The 17500-nt window shown below is 32.9% G+C and overlaps 1 protein-coding gene across 3 annotated transcripts in view; it reads left to right on the forward strand.

Annotated features, from left to right (window-relative positions):
- The window catches only part of LOC128189027 (zinc finger homeobox protein 4-like), a 107347-nt gene that overhangs the window by 5256 nt on the left and 84591 nt on the right, over nt 1-17500 (forward strand). The window lies entirely within an intron of this gene.

A 17500-nucleotide genomic window follows, 5' to 3' on the forward strand; every position in this document is an offset into this window, starting at 1 on the left:
GGAAAAAAAATTGGGACCAGAGACTCACTTCGAGCGATCAAGAAATTTGAGCAAATGTGTGTGGAGCCATCAAGAGTTACCTGTATATATGCCAAATTTTTTGCAAAGTTCGTTGCGGCGGCTCATTAGCATCGCTCATTTTTGGATGATATAGTATTATGAAAAATATGTATATGGGAGATCATGCTGCAAAAGGGCAGTTTTAAATTTTGGGGAATACATGTGTATTGTGATTATGACACCAAGAGTAAACATTTTAAAAACTTCAAAATTTGATCCAACATTTAAAACAACAACCAATATGATTTGAAGAAATATTTTGTACATTGTTTTGTACATTTGTTTTTGTTAGGGAGCATATAGTTTATTCACCTGAATTGTAGTTTTCCAAGGTTCTTCAGTACAATACCAATATTTTGTTCATCATCTTGTCACATAAATATAAATTTGATACAGGTCAAATTTATATCTTAAATAATTAAACTGTCATGAACATCTCTAGAAAGTGACAACATAAAAATAATATTTTTACTGCACTTCTTTGCTTAATTTTCATACATTTTTTACCTGTAGATCAATTTTAAGATATTCATTGTACCTATACTGTACGTAAAGGAAAAAACAAGCTATTATGACTTTTATCTAAAATATTGATGCAAATGAGTAAATCAATAAATTAGAGTTCTTTGCTTTTCAGTACAGTTGTGAAGTTTTAAAAAAATTATTTGTCATGATTGAGGTAACTAAGTATTTACTTTTGTCGAGGAAATTTATGTAAAAGCAAATAAATTAGATTTGGTAATTTGTTTTCTCTCTGAGTTTACTAGTTTTTGTTAAGAAATACATCCCAAAAAGGAGATTTAGATTCAAACCATTAAGTTATGTCTCTGAAAGGTTTAGCTATACCTCTGCAATATGTTAATTAATATATATAATAAACTCATTTATTAAACTGGATTTTGAAAAACACCGGGGTGTAAAAAAAAAATTATATAAAACATGAAAATGAAAAAGAGAAAACTATATATTGTAGAGGTTGATAAGGGCCCATAAATTATAGAGATTTAAGTGAAAGGAATATACATGTAACCCCATAAGTGCTTGTGTTCACAATGCCAAAATACATGTATGACATATGGTTTAGTAAGAGTTGCAGTTCTTGGAATAATCTGGAGAGAGAGAGAGAGAGAGAGAGAGAGAGAGAGAGAGAGAGAGAGAGAGAAATCCAGATTCAAATTTTATTGTCAATTAAATGCTACTTTTGGAGGATGTTGATGATTTAATTGTCTTATAAAATATCTATGCACAGGTTTATGAGTTTTTTGGACAATTTACCAGTTTTCAATATTTTTATTAATGTTTTGAAACGCTAGCTTATAAGTTGAATTGGTTTGTGTTCATAATTTAGGTACAAGATTTTTGAAAACAATGAAAACAAATGAAGATTTCAATTAATTAAGCACTATATATACACAAAAATTTTAAATTGTGAAAAGTCAGAGCAAGTCTGGTACATGGAGATGTTGAAGTTGCAAGTAAAGGTGGCAGATCTTATAAGTCTTAGTTTTTTAATCCAACATAACAATGTCACGTGCATTCACATCTGGCCTGAAGGTGGTATGGGCCACCTCCATATTGTGATGTACTTTCGATCAAAATAAACAATAAAAACAATCATAATTTTTTATAAACCTTTTCTTTCCCAATATTGTTACCAAACAATATAGCGTAATGGGTTAGAGCATAAACTACGAATCTGTAAATCATGAGTTCAAATCCTGCTGGACTTATAAAAAAATTTCAAAACATTTTTTGGACAAATTTTATAAAATTTTGAAATTTTAAAACAGTGAAAGTATTTTGATTACATGTATAATGTACTTTTATCCACGTTAATATCGATAGGTGTTCATCTTAAGTAAAGATTTGGAAGTTGAGGAACTAGGATTTTAATCCTTTATTGTAATGTGCAGTTTTAATCCTAGGATTTTATTCCTTTACTGTAATGTGCAGTAACCAGATCTTATATGAGCAAAGGAGATAGATACCATATCTGGGATTTGAATCCCACTTTGTTACTTGCAGTCACAAGGCCTCTAATAGAGATGTCAATTGGGAGTTGAAGCAGATCCCATGCATTTGGATTTGAATCACACATTGTTACTTGCAATTTTAGTGAGGCATTTAAACAAGAATTTATTGAGGAATTAGACAATTTCATTTTGGGGTATACTATCTTATGCATTAGTAAACCAAATTTGACTTTTGCAATCTTGTTGTCTAACTCTATATAGCATATTTGTTATGACTTCAAGACTATTTCTTTTTTATCTCTCCCTTCGAAGAAGGGAGGGCATATTGCAATGAAATATTGAAATGAAATTTGGTATACAGGTTTACCATAATAATATCTAGATCAAGTTTGATTTTGGGTACGATCAAGCAATTTTCGACAGAGTTAGGCCCCTTGGACGCAGAAAAAATTCCAATTATTTGCAGTTTCGGTTCATTTTCTTTGCAGAGAATGCATATATTGATATGACATTTAGTATACAGGTTTATCAAAATAATATCTTGGTCAAAATCAAATTTGGGTACGATCAAGCAATTTTCGACAGAGTTATGCCCCTTGGGCGTAGAAAAATTCCAATTATTAGCAGTTTCTGTTCATTTTCTTCGCAGAGGATGCACATTTTGAAACGAAATTTGGTATACATGTTTATCATAATAATATCTAGGTCAAGTTTGATTTTGGGTACGATCAAGCAATTTTTGACAGAGTTTTGCCCCTCGGACGTTGAAAAAATTCCAATTATTTGCAGTTTCGGTTCATTAACTTTGCAGAGGATGCACATTTTGAAATGAAATTTAGTATACAGATTTATCAAAATAATATCTAAGTCAAGTGGGATTTTGTGTACGATCGAGCAATTTCCGACAGAGTTTTGCCCCTTGGACTAAAAAAAATTCCAATTATTTGCAGTTTTTGTTCATTAACTTCGCAGAGGTTGCACATATTGAAATGAAATTTAGTATACAGGTTTATCATAATGATATCTAGGTCAAGTTTAGTTTTTGGGTACGATCAAGCATTTTTTGACAGAGTTATGTACTTTGGACTTAGAAAAATATCAATTATTTGCAGTTTCTGTTCATTTTCTTCGCAGATGTTTCCAAGGGAGGGGGGCATAAGTGTTTTACAAACATCTCTTGTTTTAATAAGCATTTTATGCCCAAATATTATAAATTGGGAAAATTCCAAGAAGTGAATATATTTTAAGATCAATCGCAACTTCTTGGACTTTTCTGGCAGAATTCGAGAAACACTTCGAATGTATTAACGTATTAGCAGTTAGAGTTTTATAAAATGAAGTTGCTTCCCATCATTAAGTATTAGGGATACAGAAAGAAATATGTTGTATTTTATAGATCAAGTTTTATAATAAGGGGGATTGTCTTGGATGTTGAGGTGTTAATTTTTCTGAGCTCGGCCGGAAAGCCCAGAGAAGTTGAGATTGATTTTAAGATATTATGTACTTTCATTCATATTGATATTTCATCCTCTAATTCCAACTTGAGAAAGTTTGAAGTAAAAGTATTTAATATTGAATAGGGTCCTCGACACCTCTTGACTGACTTCTACTTTTCATGACAGAACGTCACATCAAGGCGACTTTAACCCTTTATGAGACAGTTTATATTACCAAAATGGTGTGTATCTCTGTGGTGAAATGGGTGAAGCCTCAATCTACGGACCTGCAGGTCTCGAGTTCGAACCCTACAGGGACTTTTGTTTTCATAATTAGTGGTAAAATTTTAAAAGTTGATTTTCCCCCCAAAATTGAATATTTTTTCCTGTCATTCTCAAGTCCAACACATGTTAGTCCGTTCTATTACAGCATTCTTTTTTATAAGGTCAAGTCCTGTAATCTGGAAAATTCTAAGTATGCCAAAAATGGACTTTGTCTGGAGATTTAAGAAAAAAAATTAATACAGAAATTTATCTATAACATTGTACTTTTCCTTTGAAAACAAGACTTCTCCATTTACAGGAAAAATACTCCTTTCTTTGAATTTGAGAAGTAATTATCAAATGAATCATGATTATAGCAGTTAAAAGATTGAAGCAACAGTAGCAGATATTTGGACAGAAAAGCAACATAATAAAATCACATTACATACTAGAATTCCTGGTCATGACTGAACCCGGTTTTCAATTGATTTTAAGGAAATTTTTATGTTATATTATTTTCCCTTCTGGGTTTGCTATTGATGGCAGAGTCTGTCCTGTGTGCCTGTCAAAGAGAGATATCAAGTGGTTATATTCCACAGAAAGAATTAAGAAAGTGCAATCTCATTAAGTTGCTTTGTTAAACTACAGTCATGGAGAAGATGAAAAGAATAAGACTGCACTAATTAGAGTTTGTTCCTAGAAATCCATAATGGATTTGCCTCCTTCATTAACAATGGTTTCTGTCTTTGTTATCAAGATAAAACTGAAACAAATTTGTACTTTGTAAATTGACCTCTTCATTTCTTTTTAATCACCCTTAAAATCTTGCATTTTAATCTTTTGTGACCTGTTGTTAAAAAAAACAAACAAAAAAACCATCATCTGTAAGATTATAGTAGTGTGAACTCAGAGAAAGGGGCAGAAATCTTAATTCCTCAACAAAATGGAGACCATTTTCTAAATTACTTTTTGGCTGATGATCAATATTGTATTTATGTCTTAACAGGTCTTCATTTGCAAAGGACAATAAACTTCGTGACCACTTGACCCCAAATAGTGACCTGCCCATGGCATTAATAAGAAGGAAAATTATACAGATTTAATCAGCCATAGATCTATAGCGACCATAGCTAAAGACAAAAGAAACAAAAATAATAAAAAAACCAAAAAAAAAAACATGAAGAACAGAAATAATCTAAATGATTTAATTTATTGATTATTTTTGCTATGGCTCTAATATTAATCTCAATAAATTGCTAGTTTGAGTATGAGATATGAATAAGTCATTAGAGGCAACACTTGTTTTGCTGTGTACATTAATGAAATATTCCCCCATCAATAGATTTTTCTCCTACTGAGCTTAATGAGAAGGAAAGGAAATTAAAGAAATAATCCTAATTTGTTTCTATATGTTTCTAATTATTAGAAATGATGACAAACAAAAACAATTCAAAATTTTTGACTATTGAAATAAATAACACCAAACAATTAAGCATTTTGCTGGGATAAGATTGAATTGAAGAAAACAACTTTGAAGTCGTACCTTGTTGTCATAGAGACAAAAACGTATGAATTGCAAATTAGTACTTACCTATTTTAAAAAATCATTATACGGATATAATAAAAGTACATTTGCTGGTCCCTAAGACTTCCCTATAATCAAGTTTTAGTGTCAGTACATTGTGATAAAAAATTTCTTCAATGTTTTTGGATATGACTTTCTATCCAACTTGCCGTTTTTTTCCTATATCGTGGCCAAACCAGATAGAAAACCTAGTTGGATAAAAATCATCTACCATGATAAATCACATATCAGGAAAATTCATTTTATCAATTGTTTTAATTTCTTTTATGTAAATAAATCCTTTATTATTGATTATCTTTTAGGTGTAAAAGAACCTATCAATGTCATTTCAACAGTTTTGCACAAAAAGCCATTGTGATGTCATTGCAATGTAATATCAAAATGTTATATTGCAACAACATCACAATGGCGACGTCACAGAAAAATTCATTTCCGGATACATGGGTGACATCAACTGCATATATAGGGACAAACATGAGAAAAAGTAAAAGTCTGATCACAAAATATGGAAGATCTACATACATACACAACTGACTGAGTGTTTGTCTGTGTGTTTTACTTCATTATGTAAGAAACAATATCATAAGAAATCAAAGATTGAACAAGAAAGTTATGAAAAAGCTAGCTGGAAGGAAAGAGATATTTGTAAAGAAATATAATTTCATATCGAGATCAGCCTCACATATTACATCATGTTGTATTACTTTTTTGAACTTTTCACTTGCAGTTAATTAAATATCCTGTTGTTTGAAAAATTCTTGAAATCGGAATAATATTATTCAAAAGCTTTAATTATGCCCCTCTTCGAAGAAGGAAGGGCATATTGTTTTGCTGCTGTCTGTCTGTCTGTCTGTCGGTCGGTCAGTCCACCAACAGTTTCCGTTCACTTTCTTCACAGAGGCTGAACATATTGAAATGAAATTTAGTTTACAGGTTTATCATGATAATATCTTGGTCAAGTTTGATTTTGGGTTCAATCGAGCAATTTCCGACAGAATTATGCCCCTTTGATGTAGAAAAATTCCATTTATTTGACCTCATTCAGAGAGCAGAGACACAGCGATAAAAGTAGGTACGGTTTATGTTTCATTTGTGGGACACCAAAATACTGCGAATGGACCATTTGAAACATTAGAGAATATTATATAGTCCAGGAGCATAGGCTCAGAAATAAATAAGTTCTGACTAGGTTCAGAACAGGGTCTGAAACAGTGGTTGCAGACCAAATGTTGTACAAGGATAGCTGAAGGAAAATTATACGTTATAAATCAGTTAGAATCATCGTGTCTGATTAAATTTGATGAACAGTGTTTAAGAGTTGATTTTATTCCAATCATTTAGAAACGTAGGAAACGTTTAGGGAAAACTAATATCAGTGGTTTGAACCCACGTTACAATATTATATTAATTTTAATCAAGACTAATTCCAACAGTGCAAAAGGTCAGTTATGAGGATTTTCCTCTGTTTGAAAATGAATTTCAAAGTTGAGAATATGAGCCCATATAAAGGCTTGGGAGAATGTTGTTAATTTGTATTATTCTTACTGCCATTGCATTGCAGCACTAATAATAAGCTTCACATTGCTTCATGTTACGTATGGAGAAATGGTCAGGGCTTACCACAGCTGCAAAGTCGATTGGGAATTAATTTGCCTGAGAAAAGAAAGTTAAGGAGAGTATACAGAAGAATCAAGAACGACTTTGATATCATTAAATAGGTGTTTGTTGATGACTTAATCTTGTCAACAGCTGTTGCAGGAAATCTTTTCATACCTGTAAAACGACATCTACATCTGCTTATTTAATTAGTTTTCTATAGCCATGGTAGTGGCATATGGATAATCTGATTTGAATATATTACTGTGATGAAATATTTGGATTTGTATAAGCTAGCTAGAACAAAAAACCCCACCAGATATAAGAAATTCCTTTCAATTTATGAGTTTAAACCTTACTTTGAATTCCCTTGGTGAGCCTTTTTTACTTTGGGCTAATGCATATCTGTTCTGTTTTGCCTTATCAAGTTTTATCAACCATTAACATTTATTCATTATTAACTGTACATGCCAAGTATTTCATAAAGTATATTTTTCATTTAAGCTAGATAATAAAGGCTATTAAAATTGGAAATGGTTACTAAAAAACAGCCATTCTCTCATCAGAATTTTCTCATTACCCGAGCCTGGACAAAGACGATACAGTGCGTTAGAGATAACGTGGGCTTAAATGACATTCTCCTGATTAGTAATCAGTGGAAATTTAAGGGAGGTAAATTAAAATACGAAACAAACTGTGAGGCAAAAATGTTATAATTATGTTGAATGCATTACGGCAATGTGACAGGCCTACCGATAGAAGCCGCAAAGTTTTTTTTTAGAAACAAAAATTTCAAAAAAGTAAAATTTAATGCAAATAGATTAAAGGTTTATGGAGGTTCGTTGTAAGGCTCGGATTTGATAAAGAGATACCTCTCCACTCACTAACACTAAAGATTTAGATTTGCCAAATTGATTACAGCAAACATTTTTGTTTTAGGTTTTAATCTGTGAATTTTCATACATTGCAAATGTAGCAAAAAAAAAATATTGACAGCCTTGCAACTGACATCCTATTGCTTCTGTTGAAATCCTTGGGAAAGGGAATGCAGTATAAATAGAAATTTTAACTGATAAAAAGGGGGTGCTGACCGTATTGTTTTTGAGGTAAGCTTGATTTAAAATTTAGTGCAACTAATAACAAGAAACATCTTTTGTGGAGTGATAGGGTTTTATCCCATGCCAGCTATGAAGACATTTGGAAAAAAAATGAATGTAAATTAATGCTCGGAGAGATAAGTATCCAAACATTAAAAATAAAGAATTTGAAAATGCTAATCGGAAGTGAAGTAAAACATATGGTTAGGTTCCCGCTGTTTATGTCAAGGAGATGATGTATGCGATTTATTGCATCGTAGTGGCCATACTCGACCACTGATGAGGTTTTCACGAGATTAACCTCGGTTCGAACAGGCACTGTTTTATCATTTTGTGATATATGATTTGCTTATCAAGTTAAGCATTTTCACTTGATGCGTTCCTCCATGTAGCACTTGAGAACCGATAAGAGGTCAAATAAGCCTGCCCAGTTCCATCTTATGTCTTATCTTCAGCTCTTCTTGAAAATCTGTGAAGAACAATTAAGACTCTCTCTGGGTGCATATGCTTCCACATTGAATCCATTGAAAATGTGCTTCTGGAGGAGTTACTTCCCGTAGAATAGCATTTATTGGTAGTGCTGTGTAGAGTAAGGCCTGGCAGGCTTATAGAAGAATTGAACCATGATTGTTGACCATCATCAACCGAAACCGGTTGACCAAACAATTGGATTGACTGACCTCTCCCTCAACTCCAAACTTCTAGTGGTATATGTCATATGTTTGGCCTGTTTCTCCTGTAGGTGGAACAATACAGGGAAAGTCTACAACAGAGCTATGTTGGCTGCACAGACAGTGGAGAAAACATAATGATGATATGGTTATCTTGATCTCAATTAATGTCTAATCAGATCATAGCAATATTTCACAATAAAGAGCATTAGTTTTGTAACCAACTGCTTTATAGAAGCTTATTGATGAATTGTCCACTTAACAGCTGTTTCTTTATTAATTGAAAAAGCTGTGTAGATTTTATATACCCAGCATTGTATTGTAAGGGTCAGCTAGAACAGAGTAATGAGAAATTTAATAAAGAAAAGGAAATAATCATATACGGTACATGAATTGACAAGGACCTTATCAGCATCAGTGGGAGACATCTGGAGCTAATTGTAAATTGTTTTATGGATTGACTAGATTTTTAACTTAATTGTAAACATGTACATCGTGCCCATTTTTATTCATAATAATTATATATATATATAAGTTAATTCCAAGAGAGAAAATGTTGATAGAATTAACCTCAGAACAGTCTATATCTAACTATAAAGATGGTCCTCAACAACGGATGTGTGCATTCATCTTGAATTAGTTGTTTATCCATAGGAGAAAAAACATGATATCATATGCATGCAGTCCTGTTGCCTTTACTTAAGGTAGGAGACTCTGAAAAAAAGTTTGCTGTAACAAAAAGTTGCCCCTCAGACATTGATTAATAAAGAAGAATTAAAATGTGAAATGGAAAATGCAGAACTAATTACCAGGCATTATCAAACCTAGACATCTTGTCGCAGGATTTTGTTGATATTTAATTGTACTTTTTAAGGTGGTGTTTATAGGTAGAGTCGATCTTTTTAGGGCACACAGGTGAATTTTATCTCGATTATCAAGTCCTCTGTTTGTAAATATTTCTGATAATATGAGCAAAAATTGATAGAGGATACAATTAAAATCTTATGTGCAGTGTTTTTTTTTCTTCTCTTTTCTTCAGTAGCTTAGTTTCTTTTCAAGTACTATTGATCCGTATTTTTCTGCCCCTCTCAGGGGCCTCCTGAGTTGGAAAGAAATTGCTTCCTCATTAATGAAGGGTCAGGTATTGAGTAAACAATTAGTAGATGTTAAAGTCTATAATTAAAGGTTTGATGTTCCTTTTAATTTTTATGGAACCGAGTTTCCCCGTAAAGATTATAAAAAAAGCTGTGTCTCCTTTACATTTAAAAAGTAAATATTAGGTGGTGTAGTCATTAAAAAGTCAGGGGAAAAGGTGGATTTTATAATTTGATGTTAGATGGAACTGGGGTTTCATCAATCCATTGCATTGATGTATTGTACAGATTCTGAAGTGTCGTTAAACTTGGTCCTGAAAGAAGTAATCAGGCATATTATAAGGTAATTTTGTTGTGGTATACATTTTCATCATTGATATTTATTTAAGGAGCTACTTTATTATCTACTGATATGAATGGTGAGTTATTAGTAATTACACATCTAGGTGTAGATATGATCTTTAAAAAAAAAGAAGAGTGACTGACATAATTAAACTTAAGTAAAAAAGTACCTTTGGTTGTTTGGACTGTGCTTTGAAGAAGTGAAGATAGGCTGTGTAGATTGAATTTGCATGGACTCCCTGAAAGCTGCATGAATTTTAGTATATCTGATCTAATCCAGAAGAGACAAAAAAGACAGATAGAAGCAATGTATATTATAGTCTATGGAGAACAGTATGGACTTGCCAGGACATGGCAATATAGACTTGTCCTCTGAGGCTAATGTTTTTTTAAAACTCTTCTAGAGTGGTCATAATAAACTAGTCAATAAAGGTGGTTAGCAAAGACTAGTTTAGAAAGGTTAGCATAGAATTGTCTAGAAAGGTTAGCATAGACTTGTCTAGAAAGGTTAGCATAGACTTGTCTAGAAAGTTCAGCATAGACTTGTCTAGAAAGGTCAGCATAGACTTGTCTAGAAAGTTCAGCATAGACTTGTCTAGAAAGGTCAGCATAGACTTGTCTAGAAAGTTCAGCATAGACTTGTCTAGAAAGGTCAGCATAGACCTGTCTAGAAAGTTCAGCATAGACTTGTCTAGAAAGTTCAGCATAGACTTGTCTAGAAAGGTCAGCATAGACTTGTCTAGAAAGGTCAGCATAGACTTGTCTAGGAAGGTCAGCAATGTCATGTCTAAAATGTTTCAAACAAACTTGTCTAGAGAGGTCAGCAAATAATTGTCTAGAGGGGTCAGCATGGACTTGTCTAGAGGGGTCAGCATGGACTTGTCTAGAAAGGTCAGCATAAAAAAGTCTAGAAAGTTAAGCATATATGAGGTCATCATACGCTTGTCCAATGCGACCATTGTTTAATGTGGTCAGTATGGGCTTGTCTAGTGAGATCATAATGGACTCATCTAATGAGGTCATCATGGGCTTGTAAACAGAGGTCAGCATTGCCTTGTCCAGTGAGGCCAGTAATCAGCATAGGCTTGTCCAATGACATCATAATGGGCTTGTCTAATGCGGTCATTTAGGTTTGTCAAATGAGACCATAATGGGCCTGTCAAATGAAGTCATCATAGGCTTGTCTATTACGTTACATTTAGAAAATTGTGTTTCTTTATTTCAAAAATTAATCATACTGTTTATTCACCCCACTTACTTTCTTGACCTCTACAACTATATTGTATATATGTAAATATGTTTGCTCTTTTTATGTACCTCTTGTACCATTATATGGTGTTGAGTGAAAATAAACTGAACTGAACTGATCCAATGAGACCATAATGGAATCGTCTAATGAGGTCATCATGGGCTTGTTTAATTAGATCATAATGGGCTTGTCTAATGAGGTCATCATGTTTGGTTTGTCCAGTAAGATCATTATGGGCATGTTTAATGATGTCATCTTTGTCATGTCCAATGAGGCTAATAATAGGCATGGACTTGTCCAAAAAGATCATTATGGGCTTGATTAATGAGGTCATCATGGGCTAATCCAAAGAAGTCAGCATACGTTCATCCAATGTGATGAGAAAGAGCTTGTCTAATAAGATCATTATGGGCTCCTCCAATGAGATGGATTATGGGCTTGTCTAAAAAGGTCATCATGTGCTTATCTAATGAAGTTAGCATTTTTGACAAGTTGAAATTCTTTCTGAAGCACTCCCGACACCTTGGACAATTTTTTAACTTTTGCTGTACTTTCATGTAGTTTGCAATACAAAATCCCTAAAGACTTTTTTTTTATAGCTGTCTATTGAAACCATTTTTTATACTATTGAATAAACATTGTTTGGACCGTGAATTATTTATGAATATCAAATAAATTATGCTGCAAACAATAATCTTGGGACAGTCAGTATTACAAGTTCTCTTTTATACTCATTTAAGAGTTTTTTGATGAATCTATATTACTTTATTTTGTATTGGACTTCAAGCTTCCAATCCACTTATGCTTACCGGTACTTGCAAGCTTTAAAAATGAATTTTAGATAGAGGGTGCATTAATATTAAGTTTTCTATGAAACCATGGCAATGTAGTTGAAAGTATAGCAGAAATTTCACCTGTACGATGATTTACTGAGAATGACACGAAAATAATTATGAGAATGCGTTTTGATTTAATGTGTCATTAGACTGACAATTAGATCTCCTTAATGTTAAAAATGACAGAGCAGACTGACAAATAACCTGACCTTTGTCAAACTCTGCTTGTTAAGTGTTTACACTTTTAATTAACATGTCAGTATAGCTGATCTTTTGAAAAACTGGCAGGTTAGATCTAGAGCACTATGTGTGAAAATGAAAAACCTGATCATATGATAGCTATTTATTTTGGGGTTTTTAACCATACATTTTTGTTGAAAACTTAAAATATTAAATTCATTGCTAATGAGTTCAAGAGACAAGAATTGAAAAAAAGAAGGAATAACAGGAAATATACATCAAAAATGTTAATTATTTTAACACGTATGTAATATGTGTTTATCCTGTTGTTAATTAGTACACTAATAATTAATATCCGCAGAGTGGGTTAAAAGATGAAATGTCTTGTTAATTAAATAAATTGTTGTCTATTTTTATCTCAAGATCTTTGTGATCCTTATATTATGTAAGTGGGATTTAGCTTCTTATTGTTTACTTATGAAAGCCAAATGGTGGCTATTAGAGAATAGAGAAAGTATAATTTACTTCTTTTTTTTAACTTTGGTTTGCAACTTGAAGAACAATTCCCAATATAAGTATATTTGATAATGAAAACATTTAAATGAGTTTAGAATACAGACATTGTTTAAGAAAAAGAATAACAGGAAGTTTGTTGCTTGACTTTTTAATTGTTGATTAAATGCGTACTAATTGTATCCTGTTGTAGTTAGCAAACTGATAATGAGTATCTACAGGATCGTATAGAATACTCTTAATATTCTAGATTTGATCATAAGGTCACCTCGCACTCAGGTGACCTATTGCTTTGTCTTTTGTTGTTTGTTAACAATTTTACATTTTTCTTTGAAAGTACAAGGCCAATTGTTATCATTTTTAATGTGAAGCATCTATATGGTAAGAGAAATTGAAATTGTAAAATTCAGGGCTCTTAACCACCCCTGGGGCACGTACCACAGGTGGGGCCAAATATACTAAAAAAGCAAAATTTCGAAAATCATCTTCTCTACTCTAACACAAGTGAGGAAAAAACTGAATGCATGGTTATGATGTCCACGAAGCCCTCTACCAAAATTGTGAAATTCATGGTCCTTGGGTCAGTGGTTCAGGCCTTAGAGTGGGGCCAATATGGCCGTATAGTAAAATGTATCAAATTTTTGGAAAAAAATCTTCTTCGCTACTCCCATATATATTTGTTATAAACTAAATGCATGGTTATAATGTCCATAAAGCCTAGGACTAGGCCTACCGGTACATTGCCATATAGTGAAAATGTATTAAAAATCTTCTTCTTTACTCCCACGTGTGGGGAAAAAGTTAAATGCATTGTTATGATTTCCACTCCTCTTCTGAATTGTGCCATTCATGGCCCCTGGATGTGGGGTTCAGACCTTGAGAAGGTCCAATATGGCATATAGTGTTAATGCATATCATGTTTAAATATCAACTTCTCTACTCTCGCACATCTGTAAGGAATCCGAATTCATAATTGTGTAGACCAGGAAGCCTTTTACCAAAATTATGAATTTCCTGTCCCCTGATATGGGTTTTGACTCTAGGGTGGGGCCAAAATGGTCATGTCGTGTTAATGCATTTAATGTTAAAAAATTGTTTTCTTTACTTCTGCTGACACTGAATAAAAACTGAATGTATATTACAATAGTAAATAAAGCCCCCTACCAAAATTTTAAATTTTGTGACCCCAAGATAGGGATTTTGAATCTAGTGTAGGGCCAAAAACAGTCATATGTACAGAGTAGGGGTTCTTACTGCAGGATGTGGCCAAAATGGTCAAAAAGTGTTAATGTATACATCTACTGACATAGAATAGAAACTGACTGCATATTCAGAATAAACATTATGCAATCGTTTTTCATAATATATCATGTCAGCTACATGTAAGGCAAGGGTTATGGCTAGGAGGGGGGTATACATTTGTTGTAATATTTTATTCTGCTCAGGAATTTCAGTGAAAGAAATGAGTTAATCCACATGTTTAGAAAAGAAAGATAATGAAAGTGGGGTGGGGTTTTGTAACAGTGAATAGAGTTATCTTTCCTTGCTTTTTTATGATGGAGTTATCTTCCCTTGCTTGTTCATACTTAGTGATTAATTATAATAAATAAATAAAATAAGAGGTTGTATGATTAAAAGATTCATGTAAGTATTTTTATTATTTAAAACAAAATAGCCAAAACAGTTTTTGAACTTTCTAAATAAACAAATAGACATGTAAATTGGCTAGCAAAAATCACTTATAAGTGGAATATATAAAATCGTTTTGGGATAAATGCCAGATGGCGACAAGGCAATATTGGCTGGATTTTGAAAAGCTGGAATGTGTGAAGGAAGTAGAAAGATTTCAATGGGGTTTTATTTTGTAGTTTAATTGCCCCATTTAAGTGGGGGAGAGTTTCTGTCTGGCCCTTGGGGATGGGGGATGTGAGGTTGTTTTATATAAGACATGTATACTAGCCATCTTGTTTTAGTTTATCTATGAAAACATACACATAAACCTATCTTGAAAGTTTAAAAGGTATGGGGGAATTATTTCCTATTAAAGTCTTGCACCTTTTAATTATCAGGTCATGCACTCTGTTATGATCTTAAGGTTTTTCGCCAAAATTACCGGTTTCATAGGTTTTTTTTTTTTTTAAGATTTCGGGCAGAGAGTTGGTCATCATTACAATATTTTAATTTGTTATAGTCTAGAATGATAATTAAATACATATATGAGATTTCTCGACAGGTCTGTGTAATGGGCTATGGTACTCAGATGACCGTTAAGGCCTGTTGGGCTCTTGTTCAAGTTAACAAAGGTTATGCTAGAAATTGTCATGGCCATTTTATGTATGACAATTTATTTGACTTATCAGTTGTAATAGTGTAAATTATAAGACTGAGACTGAGGGTCATCCAGCATAAAACTCAAAGTTTTGTTTGCTTGTTCAAGTTCCTTGTGTGATTCCCCTGTGTGACCCTGTGAAAGATACCCGGGTATGACAAACCATATCAAGCTTTTTAGATAACCTATGTACATGTGTTTTGATGATGAAAATCAGGCTTGTGGCTTATGTCTTAGTAAGATATGAAGAGTCAGTTTTTACCTATGGAAAAATTGTATTTTGCAAGTATCCTTTGAAGTCAGTAGAGGGAAAGGAAAGATATTGAGACATTGGTGACCAGTAGGCCTTTGATTTTATGTCCTGATAGTACCTGTGCGCTGTTGCTCTTTTCAGAACATGCAAGGTCAGTTGTCAATTCGGGAGAGTGCAATATGGTCACTGATAGTGTACATTACTGTTTATTAGGTACCGTGCACTGTAAGATTTAATTAATATCTCTTGACACATTTCAAATGTTGTTCAACGTTTCACATTGGCAGAACACGTTTTTCTCTTTGACATGTAGATTTACTTGAAACTTGTCTCAGAGCGGTGGTGTGCAGTCCTGATTATCTTTACATGATCTACATATTATGCACAAATTACCTATACACCAACTGCTGGCATAATCATTTGTTACACCACATTTCTTTATCACTGATTGTCAATGACCAAGGTGAAATTCATGACTTTGGCATACTTATAGCTGTTATTTTGGCAAGCAACGTCTATTAATGTAAGTTTTAAAACACATAAGTTTGTTTTTAACAAAAAAAAGATTTTTTAAAAATCTCAATATCTATAATAGCTTTTCGGTTTTCTTACAGCATTCTTAATTATTAAATTTACACCTCAAGGTTCGTTGGGGATATGGGGGATTTTCTGCCTAAATTCGTAATGCATCAGAGATAATAACGTAGATAAAGAAATAATGAAACTAATATTTTGCACCCTGTGAGTGTAAGATCTAATGACCGGTTACCTATGAGGCTCCGTGTTCATCAGAAATAATTCTACACCTATTCAACTTGTTTTTCTCGCCCCAAAGTAATCTGAAGAAGATAGTATGCTTCTTTGTACACAATGAAGTTGTAATCCTGTGTGATGTGCATATGTCATTAACATGTTTTAGGACCTTCTCCAGTGTTTGCATTGTTTGGCATTGCCAATCCATATTAAAGTTTTCTAATCTTTTCCCACCCTGTCTCTGACTTAATGAATTCATTATGGAGCGGACAGACAGAGGGCCCACTGTTAGGTATTGCCGCTCCCCCATATTTGCACATTCAATGAAGTTTTATTAATTGTCACCAAGGATTTGTCTGAATTTGAAATTCATCTAAAATTTAAAAGGGAATTAAACTCTGATGATTTTCAAATATTGAGAGGAGAGAGATAAATGGGTTTATGATCTTACTGGCGTCACTAAGGCTTCTGTGATGGCATTCGCACTTAGTTTTAATGACCAGGATATTTAATATACCAAATGGAAAATGAAAGTATTGTTTCAGTTAAGGAAAAGGGTAGCATGAAATTTAATTTTACCTCTCGCAATTAGGAGAGTGACCTGCCAAAAAATGAATAAAAAAACATGTGGGAAAGTCTGTACGCCGAAAGGGAACTTTTAGTAGCTTTTTATGGCAGCTTAAAATCAAACTTATATGAAACTGCGTGGTTCCCAAACTTTATAGTTGAAGATTGCATGATTTGTAAACAATTTTGCTGCATGCACCTCTTCCATGACTAAAATAAAGTTCAAATTACTTTCAGTATAAGAAGATAGAGGTTATATAGGGTTTTTTCATCCATCTATTCAAACATATAGTCCTCATTGTAATATATACCTGGCCCCAGGCTTACAGAACTAAACCAGGTAAAAAAAAAAAACGAGTGGTAGGTCAAGGTTAATTTGTTAACAGGGTCATGGGGTCAAAAATAACATTTGTGCCTTAAATAGTATCAAAGATTTGATTAAAGCTTTGATGAGGGAAATTAAATTCAGCATGTTATGTGTTATTCATGGAATGAAAATGTACAACTTACAAGGTTAATTGGTTATAAAGGATCAGTATTTTGTGTTTAAATTTTAATTATTTGAACAGCATGTTGCATTAATAGGCAATGAAGAAGTTAGAAAGTGTATGATAGGGATTTGCATTGGTTATATAAACAGTACAACATACTGTTTGAGTACCATTAAACATTGGGTAACTCTTATTTTTTAATCTGTAATGT

Source organism: Crassostrea angulata, chromosome 6 (assembly GCF_025612915.1).
Source record: "Crassostrea angulata isolate pt1a10 chromosome 6, ASM2561291v2, whole genome shotgun sequence".
NCBI classification, from domain to species: domain Eukaryota; kingdom Metazoa; phylum Mollusca; class Bivalvia; order Ostreida; family Ostreidae; genus Magallana; species Magallana angulata.